Here is a 17,333-nt window from a genome sequence, read left to right as displayed (position 1 = left end):
ATAAAATGATCTAGTTTTCCAATAATTGGAACAGACGTGTGTATCATAATCAGCAAAGAGCTCACTACCAATAACTGCAAAATATCAAGCTATGCTTCCAAGGCCAATTGAGGGCAGTGGGAGAAGGTATTGGAAGAAGGTTGAACTGAAGACATCAGTATTATACTGCTTTCTATAAGTTAATTAAATACAGAGATTGTTCGTTTCTTAATTCAATTTCTATAGCCACCCATCTCAATCCAATCCAATTCAAAATTATGTTCAGTCTCAAATACGTAATACTGCATTTTGGGTAGACAGGTCATAAGAAGAAGTGAAGAGCAGAACTTATATGTCTATATGGACTTCAGAGGAGGTAGAATATAAATCTAGAAAATAAAATAACTTGAATAATGGAAAACTTGCATTAAAAATCAATTTAAAATTAGAAAATCATTTTTAAATCATTTTTCTTCTTTGTTTGTCGGTTACAAAGCTCAAGGGCTTAGCATTTAATGCTACAGAATTCTACCTTCTTCAACTGCTTTCAATTGATTTTGGAAGCATCGCTTGATATTTTGCAATGGGGAATCTCTCAGGATTTATGTGTGGATGTTCTAATGAAAACTGACTTTGACATCACAGGGCTACAATGAAATTAAGGATTCATGAGAACTCGGCAGAGGGCGAGAGGGAGGAACCTGATCAAATGTGGAATTAGTCACAAGGGAAACACAGGCAAAGCTTTGAATTTAAAATAAGTAAGATCTTGCTTGCTGAATTTTCCAGCTCTAAATATAAATATATAAAAAGGTAAAAGTATCAGAGCAAAAAGGCAGCCCTACCCTGCAGACCAATATTCTGCTCTGAAACAAAGGCGCCCTTTAGCTATTTAGCCCAGCCATTTCATATACAGATTTTATTTCATTTGCTATAATTCCAGTTGGTGCTAGCCTAACAATGGGGCTCTGTTTTTTTTTAAACATTTATACAGCTGCTCATTTGTAGGCTTTAATATTTTACTTGGAAGAAAGTCTCCAAATAGTCATTACCATTTTTCACCTTAATAACTTTTTGCATTAACATGGTTAATGCAAAAAGCATGGCCTAAGGGGAATGGGGCCAGGGTGGGGATAAAAGGGTTATCAATAAAGCTCTGTTTTATACATAAATAAATATACATACTAATGTAGAACCAGCATTCCTATATATATATATATATTGTTCAAATCTGATGAGCCTGGCAATGAACAATCACCAAGAAAGATGGATAGTTTGATTGGCATAATTGAAATGATATCATGTTGTTGCTTAGGACTCTTTTTAGTACTATATCTATAATACTAAATACTATATCTAGTATAGATATAAATACTAAAATATCTATTATACTAAAGTCAATGGTAAATACATTAAACACTGGCATACCTGAACAAACATAACTCATTCATGACAAGCTTGTTATGAGAAATAGCCTGATCTGTCAGGGACAAAGGAGAATTGTGTATAGTTTCCCTTAATTCCTCTTGTTCTGCCTTCTCTAAAAGTCAAACAATTGTCCATGGAAATGCCTAAATGTCTAGCTTTTTGTGAACTATATAACACAACATCTTTAACAAGAAATACATTTCCCAGTCAGCAATCGCCTAGGAATTTTTCATTGTCTGACAGAAAGTCCATTTTCACTTGGTTTGGCATTTTCTCTAGTGTCCATCATTCACAGTCATTCAACCATTTTACATTGGAAATGAAGCATTTAGCTAGCTCCTATTACATCTAGCAAAAGTAGTTCTTTTATTACTTTATTGCCCATGTTACCTAGCAGGGCATAACAGAAATGGAAGTGCCATCCAAGAATTATCCTGCTGTTCTAGAAATCATATTATTATAATAAAATTATTGAGATTAAGAATTCAAAATTATTGAGATTAGGTACATTCAGTATAGCCAAAGAAACCTATATATACTGGCCATCAACATGATTTTTCTGTTTGCCACCTAATCAGATTAGTGCTACCTGTTATTATTTTGTTCATACTGAATATCAGAAGTTGAGAAACTACAGTATGAATATTGCTAACATACAATTCCAAACAGCCAGTTGTGTTCAGAGTCTTGTTACTATTTTACAAATGCTTCCTTAGTAACATCTTCCAATGTGAGATATAAATAATAATTATAGGCTTACATCATTATAACTCTCATGGATGGATGGATGGATGGATGAACAGACAGACAGACAGACAGACAGACAATATGTCATGCTTACATAGCTTGCCTCCTTTCTCTACCAAAGTTATGCATTCCATGCAAATTTCTTGGTCATATTTCTTGGTATTAAGAGCTGCAGTGGCACAATGGTTAGAATGAAGCACTGCAGGCTACTTCTGCTGCCTTCCAGCTTCCAACAGTTTGGTAGTTCAAATCTCACTTGCTCAAGGTTGACTCAGCCTTCCATCCTTCTGAGGTTGGTAAAATGAGAACCCAGATTGTTGGAGCAATATGCTGACTCTGTAAACCACTTAGAGAAGGCTGGAAAGCACTATGAAGCAGTATATATGCCTTAGTGCTATTGCTATCATAATGAGCCCAAGATAGCAATGGAATGCAAATAGAAGGAAAAAACACAAACAATTTACCAATTGCAATTTATCTTATCTTGAAAGCAGTTGATCCACAGTTCTGCTCAAAGCAACAAGTGTATGAGTATAGATAGCCTATGGCCTTTTTGGGATGGCTATCATAGGCAGAGTCTTCACAACAATGCTGCTGAAATTGTGAAAAATTATCCCATGATTATTCATCAAGCTAAAATGCTACTTTTTAAAGCATTGGCTAAAATCTTTTGATTTAACCAGACTTCTGGGAATATCACTTTTATTATTTTCAGATGTAACATGTGCTGCCATATTATTGTTTGCTTTTTAACTTTAATGGTTTTTATTCTTTTTGAGATCCCTATTTTAAATAATATTGAAAGCTACTATGTCAACCTGTCATTAATTGAAATATGGTCTATGCATCGTTAAAATAAAATATAATAAATCATACACAGGGTGCACTGTGGTAAGGCAAGAGAATGGTAAATATTCTGAATAGTTGAAATAAATGAACCAAGGCATGTCATAAAAGAGAGCAAATGGAATTGAAATGGAACCAGGCTGCTGATGTATAACATCAAAAAGGTGTCAAAGTTTTGAATTGAGAGGACAGGTGCCAAACAACCTCTGGTTCAAAATGGCAAACATTTCAGAATATACTTTAAGGTCACATATTAGAAGTGGTTTAATGGTGAACAAGACATCAGAAGATAAATAGGAAATCAGAATGCTGGTAAATAGGGATAAATTTGGAATATAGTCATTTCTGGATGCATATAGAAAGAACAGGGGAAGTCACATTAGGGGAATTGTTATTTTTTATATCAAGCAGGATATTTTAAAAAATGAAACACCAGATTCTTGCATAGGATCATCATGAGTAAAGGTAGCATCTGACCACAGTGTAAAGTAGATTTAGCAAATTGTTAATCTTATATCAATTGTACTATTTTTATCTTGAGTTGATGAAAAAAAAATCAGGGAACATCAGTTGGAGTCGGTTGACTAAATCAGGAAATCTACTCCTCAGGAAGGCTAATATTATTTGAGTTCCTTTTGCTTAGTTAAGAATCCCTGCATATTTCCATCAGTTATTTTTCTTACTTTCTATAGAGAGATATAAAAATGAGGGTTTGTTGTAATGATAAGGGACTTCAACTACCTTCACTTAAGGTTTATTCTTACTGAACAGACAGAACTATTTCTGGAGCGTAGAAATGGTTAATGTCATTCTCTGCTAATCAAAGTGACTTTTGGACATGTTTTCTACTTAACTTCAGAGTACACTTCTCCTACTCTACACATGTTTATTATGAACATCATTTATTTATATGGGCTAAAGCAGGTGTGTCTAACATTTTTGTTAGCCTGGGCTAATTGAATGAAGATGAATTGTCTTAGGTCTTAGGCTGCATATAAATATATATACTATAGTTAATGTCTATAAATAAACTTATTTTATTTATTTTTTATATTTTTATGTGGGACCGCATTACTAGCTGTCCAGGGCTACATATGGTCTGTGGGCAATGGGTTGGATATGCCTGGGCTAGAACAGCTTAGTTGGTTACAAGCTAAGCACAATAGTTTATTGTCTATTTTGTAGAGGAAGAGCTACTTCTTCAACTAAGTCAATGCTTACAATTATTTATTAGTGTTTAATCTCACCTTTATTAGTTTATGAATAATACATACACACACAATATTCCTACTTCCTCCTATTTTCCCTACAACAACAAATCTATGAAGTAGGTTGGGCTCATGTTTAAGGTAGAACTAGAATTCTCCTGATTTTCAGCACCTTAACCAGTACACCAAACTGACTTTTTGGTTAATTACCTTTCAGACTTCATTTTACCTGGACTATTGTTAATAGCCCATGCAATAACATGTGCTCTTTGACTGTGGCCTCAAAAGTCAAATGATGCTAGTTCAAAACCCAAGGAATTTTTTAGGTTACTATTTTCCTTCCTCTCTTCCTCCCCCCACTTCCCTCCCTTCCATTTCCATCTGTCCACCAAATTTACAGTAACTTGAGATAGAAGAATGGATTTCATCCTTAGCTTCCTGTGAAGAGCATACAGTAATCACTGCACATACTTTCATCTGAAGATTAGGAAATAAAACTACCTGATATGAAGAAGGCTTGAAAAACAAGAACAAATCAGTAGTACTGTAATAGATTTAATTTTGAACCATGGAATTAAGACAAAGATGCATGATATTGTCTATCTCTGTTTGACAGCTTGAAGCTAAGTTGGTAAAGATTGATTGAACACAACAATTAAACTCAGTCATGAAGTCTACAAAGAAGGAATATAAACTATAAACTGAGCAAGATTATTGAACAAATTAATCAATAGGAGCACTCTCAGTAAAACAAAATGTTTTGTGTTCAAATAACTTTAATTTATTTGGTTGCAGTAAAACCATTTGCAGACCATACATGGTACATGGTAACTAATTGAGTTGTTATAATATTTTTATAAGACAGAGACATGTCCTTCATCAAAAATAATAATAATAATAACATGATATCTTTGAAATGTTTTGGGTATTTATTCATCCAGTTGTCTATTCATCCAGGTAGATCCTTTCCTTTATTTCTTCCTTATATCTCTGCTCAAGAGGACATCTGATATTCTTAGTTAATATCTGTTTAAATTTTTTAAAAAAACATTCCCTAATGATGTCTTTTATGCAGGCTGAAAAAAACAGTTGAATATATCCCACATCTATTAGTCTGTTTTATTATTTGCTGTAACATACGTTTAGACAGAAACACCCTGATAAAGCATTTGTTCATGTAAATCCTGTTATATGCTTGTGTAGTTGTCTAAATGGAATTGAGATTACCAATATCCCTCCCCTTCTTTTAAAAAATAAAATACGATTGATGAACTGTAATTAAGGTATAAATTATTTAAAGCCCATCTGCTGGTGTAAAACTTGGCAGGCAATTCAATTCTGGACAGACTCTAGGGAGACTTGGCAGAGTACCGAGAAAGCAAGAATTATATGAAAATCTGAAAACAAGCTGGAGGGCTAAAATGCTGGCAGTGTCTGGGTGAAAAGAGGACATTCTCAGCTGAATCATCTTTGCAGAAAGTCATGTTGCACTGCTGTGAATTTCTCTTATGATTTATTGTGTGCTATCAAATCATTTTTGAATCCTAGTGGCCACGTAGATTTTATCTATGATGATCTATCCCTAATCTTTTCTTCCAAATTTCCCAATAGTGCACTCATCATCACTGTAACTGAGTTCATTCACATTGCTGTTAGTCATTCTCTTCTTCTTTTTCTATCCACCTTTCCCAGCATTAGAACTTTTTCCAGAGCCTTCACATAACATTTCTGAGGTAGAATCACTTTTTTAAAGTCCAACTTTCACTTCCATAGAGTGTCGCAAGGAATATCATGGCTTACACAAGTCTCATCTTTGTAGGGAAAGATATTCGAATACCTTTTCCAAGGCCTATAGCTGAGTAAACCCATTGCCCCTGACTGAGGACTGCAGATATTGATCACATGACAGTCTACATTTCATGTAAATATGTGAGTTATGGGCTACAAAAAGAGTTCTGCATAAATTATGTGAGAGAATTAAAACCAAACAATGGAAACATATCCTTTGAACTAATTATGTAGGATATCTCACACATTTCTAAAAATGGTATTAAATTGATACTGGTCATTTGTATCTCTGAAAACTTTCCTTTAGTTTTGTTGTTGTTTTGTTGTTATATGTAATAAATACCACATTGTACATTATTTGGATTGTAGCCATATTACAGCCATGACTATTACATTAATAAAATATTGTCAGCAAACCACATTTCAGATACAGACAAGCTTGCCATTAATTAATTAATGAGTCCTACTCAGAAAACATAATATACTTTTAAATAAAAGATTGGACTGCCATTTGTCAGAAATGGTATAGGGTCTTCTGCTTGAACAGGGGGTTGGACTAGATGACCTATAAGGTCCCTTCCAACTCTGTTAATCTGTTAATCTGTTAAAAACCCAGTTTTGCAACTTCTGGGCCTTCAAGAAATTGGAAACCGCAAGGTCATTGCCCATTCTTTAATTTCATGTGAAGCCTGACACCTGAGAAAAGTGTCTTGCTGGAAAAGTATGAATTTATTTTTAACATAATTTTTGAACAGAAAAAAAAATTAAAGCAATTGAACCACTTTCTGAAATGCACTTTCCGCACTGGAGACTTTGAACACTGATATGCACGTCTTTCCTCATTCTTATTATTATTTTACAAAACTCAGGAAAACATGGGTATTCAGAAGAAACTTGTGATGGTTAGTGCTCTTTACAGTATTTATCATCTCTAATATTTTCATCTCTTTTTGCCAAAGAATGCAGCACCTATTATTGTTTTCCCAATATAGCCCATAAATTATAGCCTTCTTTTTTTTCTCTTGAACATTGAAGTGACTGGGGTCAACCTGATTTGCTTTCAAATAGCAAACACAGGCATATCAAGTAATTTTCAATCTGGTAATTTTCAAATCTGAATCTCCAGTATCCAGTGAGAACTGATTCTAATCTGCCAACAAGACAATACCACTCTTTCAAGAACCTACTGTCAGAAGTTGTTCATACTCTTTGGTTCTCATGACTAATCCTGCCTACAGGGAATAAATATTTCCATAATAATTCTACAAATCATAAACAGCTGTGTGATCAGAAAAATATACCTTGCTTTATTTGATCATGAAAACACGATTAGTAACTCCAGAATCCTTACTCGATCTTCTTACTCAAGAACCAATGTAGCAGCAAGTTAAAGATGATAGGAGTTGTAGTCAAACATAGGTAAGGAAAATTTAGGATAGTTGCATTAGATTGCAAAGTATTTGTGATGTGAAAACTGCAAAAATAAATAGAGGTCTCCGGTTTTTATATGCTATTGGACTTCATAGACAATTAAGTATGAATGCTTGCAAGTTAAATAAGAATAATGTTTATTACACAGCTTTAAAAATAAGCTATGCCAGACTCCCATACAACTGGTTATAATAAAAAAAGATAACATAATGAAAAACAGATAAAATGTAAATGCAACTTAATATCAGTTGACAATAGTAGACAAAACTTATTTGGAAATAAATTCCAGATTTAACTTGGAATTTGTTCATTCCAAGTTAAACATTATTAAAATAGCTTGGAAAAGATATAGATATACATACATACATATGTATTTAACAAATTATGTTAGGTACCAAGAAATGAGCTGGGAGAAAGTATTCTGTAGATTATAATGTTGTTTCTGAAGAAGAACTTTTCCCAGTTACCACTTAAAGCAATTCAGACAACAGCACAGACAGAAAAAAATCTCCAATAGACAAATTGAGACAATTAACTGATCTATGAAGAACATGATTTAAATGTAGAGTGAAAATAATACCATACCTTGAATGAGTCTAGAAATGAATGAAAAAGAAACAAAGGTATGCCATCACAATTCTACTTACTCCCAAATCCAAAATGCATTTTTAAGATTTTACTTATTTACTTATAAAAGTCTCTAAACCATTTGTTTGTCTACCATCAAAAATAAAAAATTTGCTGCATAAGATGAAGGAGATTGTCCAATAATATTGTTTTGTGAATTGCAAAATTATGCAAGCATTAGTAGAAAACTATGTGCAGTATTATCATATCAATACGTAATTTCTCAGTATTGATGCAGAATTTCTTTAAAAGTTGCTTTAAAAACATGTGAGAGTAATTCTGAATCCAAACTGGAGTGATACGTTAGATGCAGTATTGATCTGAACCAACACAATCATATTTACAATTGGGGTAAAAATATGAGTAATTTGTGTAGACATCTTGTGAACATACTACTGCTATGTTTAGCAAATGTCTAAATTCCGTTTGAAGGATGAAAAAATCAAGCAGTAAAGCTGATAATTATTTTAGTTCCTTGGGGAATGTGTATATTATAATTAAAGTTATTTCTGTTTTTAATGGATATCCTTGGATAAGAGATATCGTTAATAGGGTTGCAAACCCTACAAATCGGGCTGCATATGCTAGACACTCCAATGCAATCTGTTCATCTGAACCATAACAAATTTTCTGTTAACGATATTTTAAATTCTAATTTAAAACCCATGTTAAAAATAATTTATGAACAAAATACATGAAGGAGATTTATAATATTTTCAGGTTTGTGCATATATATTTGGAAAAACAGGTCACAATATTAATGTCAAATGATATATATTCTTGTGTGAAGCCATCCTGTTCTGAGAATTAATACCCATTTAATGTCATATATAGATATACAAAACAGCAAGTGCAAACATTGTACAGTCTACTTTAAAAAAAAAACAAAATGATTCTTTGTAGTCATGATTACTTCTAAAAAAATCTGTTGACTGGAATGTACTTCTTGTTTTTTGTTTTTTTGTTTTTTTTTATTTACACTTTATTGATATAGTATAAATGACACCAGATATTTTTTCATATATTTATGTATAAACACTGCGAAACCGATGTCAAACAGAATTGTTATTATATTTTATCTATGGAATGTACTTTTTGATATGCATGTGGGAACTTGCAGATCAAGATAGAAGGGGTTGTATGTAAAAAAATATATATCAAAAATCTAGTGATTAATCATATCCAAAAATTAACTCCTGGATTTTGCTCTCAGTAACCCAAGTGATTTGTGGATGCATTGAATGATTTAAAAGGTGGAAAGATATTTTGATAGATGGACTAATGGTAGGTGAAGTTTAAGTTACCTATGAAAGATGAGATGTTAACCACTGCTCTTGATGACCACTAAAGGCAATCATTCACTCCCTTTATAGTTCTTTAGGTATTGAACTGTGACTCCCATTGCACTAGTTACTTGTGTTGTTATATTTGTAATATACCCCTCCCAAGAGTTTTTAATAGTGTATAGAGGATTGTCCTTCAATAGTATCTTCATACTATACTGTGAGGTTGGCTGGGTTGAAAGAAAGGAACTGTTCAAAGTCATCCTGTGAGGTGTATAACTAAGTGGAGATTTGAACCCTGATCACAGCTTTAATCAAAGAATCTAGTCACTTTAGTTCATTAGTTTTATTCATCACCTTTGGATCTATTAGTTATACCTTAGATAATTTAAAGTTCAGCAGCATTTAAAGGGTCAGTTATACGAATGGTCACATAGTGAACTGTCGTAAATCGAGGATACTACCTGTAATACTACCTGTAGTATTACAGTATGTAATACTACCTGTAATACTACCTGTAGTATTACAGTATGTAATACCTGTAATTGGAACTTGTAATTGGAACGTGTAATATGTAATACTACCTGTAATTGGAATGCATTCTTTGTATATATATATTTTCTCACCATATTGTTTATATTTTTAAAAATTTATTCTGCATTTGTAATGGTTTTAATGTATTTGGGTCATTTTATTATGTACACCATCCCGAGTTACTATGTGTTATGGGTGGCTGTATAAATGCAATATATAAATATCACATTTGTGATATACAAATATCACATTTGTGATATTTATCTGATATTATAAATCTAGCCACAAATGTGATGTATAAATATAGCCACATGGGTGATGAATGTGATGAATAAATAAAATATGTCACCCAGCCTTCTGGTTTACCAATTGTTAAAAACATTCAAAAGCAAAGAACCATGGAAAAAGACAAAAACAATGCAAAACAAAAGAACAAAGATTGATGCTTAAACTCTGTAATTCAAACTTTTCCAGCCATTGTTTCCATGTGTCTTAAGGGACTGTAAGAAATCATGAATACATTTGTTCTTCATAATTAGCATTGCTTATATTGCTTACATGCATGTTATAATTAGTACGTGCACCAGAGTAAAAAATCATTACAGAATGTTTTCTGTCAAAAGTCAGACAGAAAATGGTCATTATTCTGCTAGCTATACTGCAAATAACATTGAATGCCCACTGCTAAGTATTGTCCATATAAAATTGGCCAATATTGAATTCACCCAGGAATTCACCCAGTGCCCAGTCAAGATTATTTGAAGAAGAGTTCAGAGATGATTGATCTTCAGAAACCAAAATGGAGAACTCTTGAGGAGAAAAATTCATTTCAACATGAAACAGCATCCTTCTAGGCATTAGATATTATTGCAAAGTGAGACATGCTGATGTCTGCCCTCTTGAATGCTTGAGATGGCGCCTTGAGAAAAAAGCAATATTTTTACTTGGCTGAAACAAAGCCCAAGGCCAAATGAGTCCCGTAATGACTAGGCTGACCTGAACATGTTAGGACTCACTAAGGCTGAATCTGTCACATAATCATGAAAAATATAGTTAATTATTTATATTCCAGACAGGAAGATAAATATCTATCTCTTAATCTTTCGAATGGACTTTTCCTTGAATTACCAGTATTATTTGGAGTCTGATTTCTTGATGTTTTTTTAAAAAAACATGTTTTTTAAAAAGAAAAACATGAAAGAACGTGTTTCTTTTTTTGCAGGACTTTTATGAAGTTTTCTTTTCAGTGGCAGTATTCAGTTCCAATTTAAATTATGGTCACATTGGGATTAGATTGATTAATTTAAATTGATTATTCCATTGTTATATTGTTAGTATTGATTTATATAATATTGTGAACTGGATAGATTCTTTGTATTACAAAACAAGTAAAATACTATTATTAATACTGTTGCTTACATACATGTGTGCACACATTTATAATTAAGCCAAATTTACACATCATCATCCACAATGTATATTCAATATAGAAGAGGCATGCTTGAAACACTGTACAGCTGATGGAGCCTTAAAGCAGGGCATAAGTAGATTGAATGAAGAGACGAGCGCTGACTGCGTTTCTTGAGCAATAGACCAAAGTTTAGTCCACAACCTGCTACTAACAAGGAGCTGGAATGACCTGGCTTTAGAAGCTTTCCAGCTAGGGCTACAGAAAAAGGTTCCTGCCCTCATAATCCAGGCTGGAAGGCTGGATGGCTGGATGGCTGGATGAATGGATGAATGGATGAATGGATGGATAAATCGGTGGGTGACCGAGTGGTTGGCCAGAATGGTATCATCTAGAAGAGTGAGTCAATAATCAGGGGAAATTAAAAACAAAACAAGAACTAAAAAATCAGGGAAAAGACATTGATTGACGGCCATACATGCAGATCCAGATCAGATACAAGAAAGACTTAGAACTATACGGATTTCACAAAGAACCACAAGAATTGGATAAGATTTTACAAGGGACAGAAGAAAAACTGATTAGAAAATATACAACTACTTATTGTGATTTAGAATGGAAGAGAAAACAGTCAAAGAAACCATAATAACCTGGGCAAAATTTTTTGGTTAAAATATAGAATTAGAGAAATGGGAGAAACTATGGGGAAAAAATGACAAATTGATCATGTTGACAGCCTATAAAGAGAACCTAGATGGCACCTGCCCCCAGAGAGATTGGCAAAAATGTTCCCAAACAGATCACTGGATTGCTGGAATTGCAGACAGACCCAAGGAACATACTATCATATGTGGTGGATGTGTGCAGCAACAAAAAAATATTGGATAAGAATAAAAAAGGGACTTGAAGAGATAACCCAACAATAAACAGAACTGAAACCGGAATTATTCCTATTAGGTATACTCACAGAAAATTATGATTAAAAAAATACAATACTTAATATTACATATTGTAACTGCAGCCAGAATTGTGTATGTGCAAAACTGGAAGAATAACACTGTACCATCAGAGGAAAGTGTGATAAGAAAAGTGCTAGAGTATGCTGAGATGGATAGACTTACAAAAGAAATAAAAGATAAAGGAGAAATGGATTATTATTTGGTATGGAATGAATGGTATAAATGGCTAGAGGATAGGTGCAAAAGTTAAGAAAATATCAAAGAAAGAAAATTTAGGAGTTAGCAAATAGTAATAAATCTGTATAAATATACATGACACAAAATGTATGTTTATAAATTAGTATATTGATATGTTAATATGTAAAAAGGATAATGGAATCACATTTATTTAATTTATTTTTATTTATTTTATTGAATTTCTATACCGCCCTACTCCCGAAGGACTCAGGGCAGTGCACAGCCATGAGATAAAACACATAGATATACAAAATTTAAAATCGAATAAAATGAATTAAATAAATTTGGCTGAATTAATACCCATAATTTAAGATACCCATATTTTAAAATACATTAAAAATTTAGAATTTACACTTAAAAGGGAGAAGATTTAGGCGAGGCCAGCTTGATGAAATAAAAGCGTCTTCAACTCACGGCGGAAGATGCGCAGATCCGGAATCCTCCGTATCTCTGGGGGGAGCTCATTCCAGATCGTCGGTGCCCCCACAGAGAAGGCTCTCCCCCTAGGGGCCGACAGCCGACATTGTTTGGCCAACGGCACCTGGAGGAGCCCCTCTCTGTGGGAGCGTAATGGTCGGTGGGAGGCTGTTGATGGTAGTAGGCGGTCCCGTAAGTGTATATGTATAGATATATAGATGTAAGGGGTGGAAATGGATATATAGCAGATGTATACCTATGCAGAAATGTTGCAAAGAGGAAAATTGTTAAAAAAAATTAAAAACTGTTTAATAAAAATTATTTTTTTAAAAAATAGAAGAGTGAGTCAACTTATTCTCTATTGACCCAGTAGTCTGAATGAGAATGGATGGGTTAAAACTATAAGACAGGAAATTCAGCCAAGTATAATGAGAAATTTCTTGTAGGTATGAGTTGTCATCTAATAAAACAGGTGGCCATCTGAAGTTGGGTGGTTTGGTGGTTCAGTGGTCGGGCTTGTTCCCTGGAAAGCTGACAGCCCAGGTTCAAGATCCAAGCACCACGTGACGAGGTGCGCTCCTGTCCTTGCTCCAGCTCCTGTCAACCTAGCAGTTCAAAATCATGCAAATGCAAGTAGAAAAATAGATATCACTTCAGTGGGAAGGTAACAGTGCTCTGTGATGTCATGGTGACCATATGATTGCAGAAATGTTTTCAGACAGCGCTGCCTTAAAACGGAGATAAGCATTGTGTTGTATAATCAGTAACGATTAATAGAATAAAATCCACAGACTCCTTTACCTTTTTTAAAATAAATTCTTCTTCACTCGAATTTTTTTAAAACAGAGACTGGATGATCTTTTCCACTGAGCAGGGTATAGGCCAGTGATGGCTAACTTTTTCCAGACCGAGTGCCCAAAGCGCACACATGTGAACCCAGAAAATGCAATGCGTGCACGCCTCCATGCATGCGCCCCACTCACCCCATGCATGCGCTCATGGCCCCCTGCATGCGCACGGCTCCCCAGACATGCGCGGCAGAGACCCAAAGACCAGCTGACTGGTGGGAGGCACGCGCGCATGCGTGGCAATGCTGAGCTGGGGTGATGGCTCACCTGCCCACAGAGAAGGAGCTGCGTGCCACCTCTGGCATGCATGCTATAGGTTCCCCATCACTGGTATAGGCCAAGATGACTGTTAAAGTCTCTTCCAATTATATAATTCTATGCTTCTCTGATCAATGACAATATCAAATTACTGGAACATCAGTAATGTCTGTATGAATTATATTAATGCACTAACTATGCATTTGGTATCATACAAATATTTATTCTGTAACATTACTCTTTCTTGCCTGGTACAATTCAATGAAATGGAAATGGAAACAAATAGGCAAACATACCGATATTTTCTTCTCTGGTACATTCAAAATAGTTAAATATATGAACATTTCAAACACTGACTTAGGACCTGAACTGACAATAAAGAATTCTGTGTAATGTTTGTCCTTTGCTGTATAGTATATAACACTAATTGTGTTGGAAGGTCTATATGTTGATCACATCTATGCGTTGCCATGGAACCTCTAAGAACAGGAAAAAGAAGTTAATAGAGAACCAATAAATGTAGATGAACAGGGTGCAATAGAAAGAGGAGAATCTGCAAAGAAATAACCCTTTTGAAATAGCCTAATATATCAACTTTTGTCTTTAAAAAAATCCTTTAAAATATATCTATATTCCAGAAGGAAAAGTTTTTCTCATGTTTTCCAGCAGAGGGTGTATATACATTCATTGCCTATATGCCTATGCATACCTATTAAGATTGTGAATATGAAATTGTTTTGTGATTTTTATCAGATCTGCACAGCTTTCGTCTGATCAAAGACTATTTTCTCAGTGTGTAAGAGTGAAGCATTTAATGTGAATGTGCCACGACAATCTCATAATATTCCATTTATTTCTCCCTCTTCCTCCTAAAATGGAGATTTTTGTGTCTATTTGTGTCCATGCTTGCATTGCTTTTAGATATACTATAATAGTTGTTGATTATTACTGAGAGATTAGACTCTTCTCCGAAACCTTTAGTCTTACATGGAAACCAAAATAAAAAGATTATATTAGCCAGGGAATGCCTGTTTTATTTTTTTTCACATCTCCAAGATCTCTAAAGTCCTGTTAAGTTTCTACTTTAAGTTGTAAATGTGAGATAAAGGAGGTATTTCAGTGTTATTTTTTCCCTTCCTGAGTCCTTTTTTTAACAGAAATCATTACTTCTCTTCAAGGCAGGTATACATTACCTGTCCTTCCCAGGAACAATCGTAGGAGAACAGTTAGTCAATCGAATGGTCCACCTTCTTGGAGAGAAAAAAATGACATACCTATGGGCAAAGAATCAATATTGTCTTTGATTTTTTATTTTATGATGACATCTCTTAACATTTCTAGTCTCAAGAAAGCTTAAAAATGCATAGCATTTTTTTAAAAAATTATAAGCATTCAATGAACATTATAGTGTATTGATGGCTATTGATGGATTTAAATCCTAATACTGGTAGAATATGACAGAATGAGAAAATATAATGAGAGAATATTTGGTAGTGAGATGCCTTATTGAATGAGTTAATTTTAAAGGTCGCTGTTTGAAATTAATTGTCTCTCAAACAACAAGATGAGCAAAAACGCACAGTCCACCTTCCTTTAGGAGTAACTAACAATAGCAGAGATTTCAGCATCCCGCTGAGTATTGCAGCTATGCTTCTCTACTCCAGGGACCGTCATATCAACAGCTCAAGGATATCGTGTGTGTGTAGTGTGTGTGTGTGTGCGCGCATGTACGTGTGAGTGGATGTACTCTAATTCTAATCAGCCTATTGAATTAAAAAAAGCTTTATGCTATGCATCACCACAAGATGTCTCATCTCCATTATTGCAAGAATACAGATAAGAGTTTCAACTTCTGCTGCATATGATGGCTTTTTCTGGAAAGATTATTTCCATTTCCTCCTCTCCTTTTTCTTTTTCACTGCCTGGTCTACGGTTTCAGTGTCAGGAAACAGAGGTGGGGGTGGGAAAGAAATTAGAGATTTTGTAAACTCATTTACAAATGCATTGTTCTGTAAACTATGCTGCTTTTTACAAACCCCCCCCCAAAAAAAAAACTTGGCAGATGAAAGAAAACATGAATGAGATTGTTTTTAATGAAACCTTTTCCGTGAAGTGATAATCACAAATCCTACCCTGTGGATTGTGTAGCCTGACAGCAATGGAAACAACAGATCCTTAGGCTATGTTCCGTACTAATGTTATTGCCTGGGAGTGGCTGTTGCCTTTTTTTTTTTTTTTAAAGAGAAGAAGACACAGGGTTGTGGCTGTTGTTTTAAAGATGAGCTACAAATGTATTCCAATCAGAGTCCCAAGTGTAAATCAATAATTCATCCATCTGCATCTTCTCGCACTTTGCAGGCAATCCCTGCTAAATTAATGGTTGCACATGACAGGATGACTTCACCACATCTCTCCCGGGAGATTGCCTACATTGCTCTACAAATGACATATGGTCCCAGGGCTGCGGGTGGCAGAAAAGCATTGCAAACTAATATTCAGCAGAGTCAGTACTGCCAAAAGAATGGAATTTTAAAATCTACCAGATAAGAAACTTCCTTCAGCTATACCATGCCAAAAGCTCAATGGCATCCACATTGATGGGCGGAAAATCTCCTGAGCATAAGGTAGGGAACATTTCCAGCCTTATCTACAGATCCTTCAGCTATCTAAGAGGATTTCAGCTAAAATCAAGACTTAGGTTCTCCATTTTACCAGAATTCTAGAGTAGAGCTAGAAAGTGACAACATACCAACCAGTGGTGGGATTCAAATAATTTAACAACCGGTTCTCTGCCCTAATGACTGGCTGGGTGGGCGTGGCATGGTGGACGTGGCCAGGGAGTGTGACAGGTAGCACTCAGCCTCCTGCACCCCCCTAGGAGCAAAAATGGGCTGGGGATGCACTGCCCCCCCCCACGCTCCATTTTGGGCCTAGTAGGCCTCCCTGCAGCTTTTTGGGAGCAAAAATGGGCCACAGGGGGACTGCGCCAAATACACACTCATGCCCCATTTTGGGCCTAGTAGGCCTCCATGCACTTACCTGGGAGCCAAAACAGGGTGTGTGGGGACTTCTGGAAGGGGCGGGCAGGGCCAGCCAGCAATTTCACAACCGGTTCGCCCAAACTGGCCCAAACCAACTAAATCCCACCACTGATACCAACAGTCCGTTTATGTTACCCAGTGCCAATTGAGTTCTGCTATTGTTCATCCCAACAATGAAGAGTTGTGTGTGTGGGTCTGAAATTAGTGGCCTTATATATTTTGTTGACAACACAACTGTGCCTCCTGTCCCTCCTGTGGCATCCTCTCTAAGTGAAAAATGGCTACCTATTTTTA

Source organism: Pantherophis guttatus, chromosome 1, assembly GCF_059756535.1.
Source record: "Pantherophis guttatus breed Tessera chromosome 1, ASM5975653v1, whole genome shotgun sequence".
Classification (NCBI taxonomy): domain Eukaryota; kingdom Metazoa; phylum Chordata; class Lepidosauria; order Squamata; family Colubridae; genus Pantherophis; species Pantherophis guttatus.
This window is presented reverse-complemented; position numbering follows the sequence as displayed.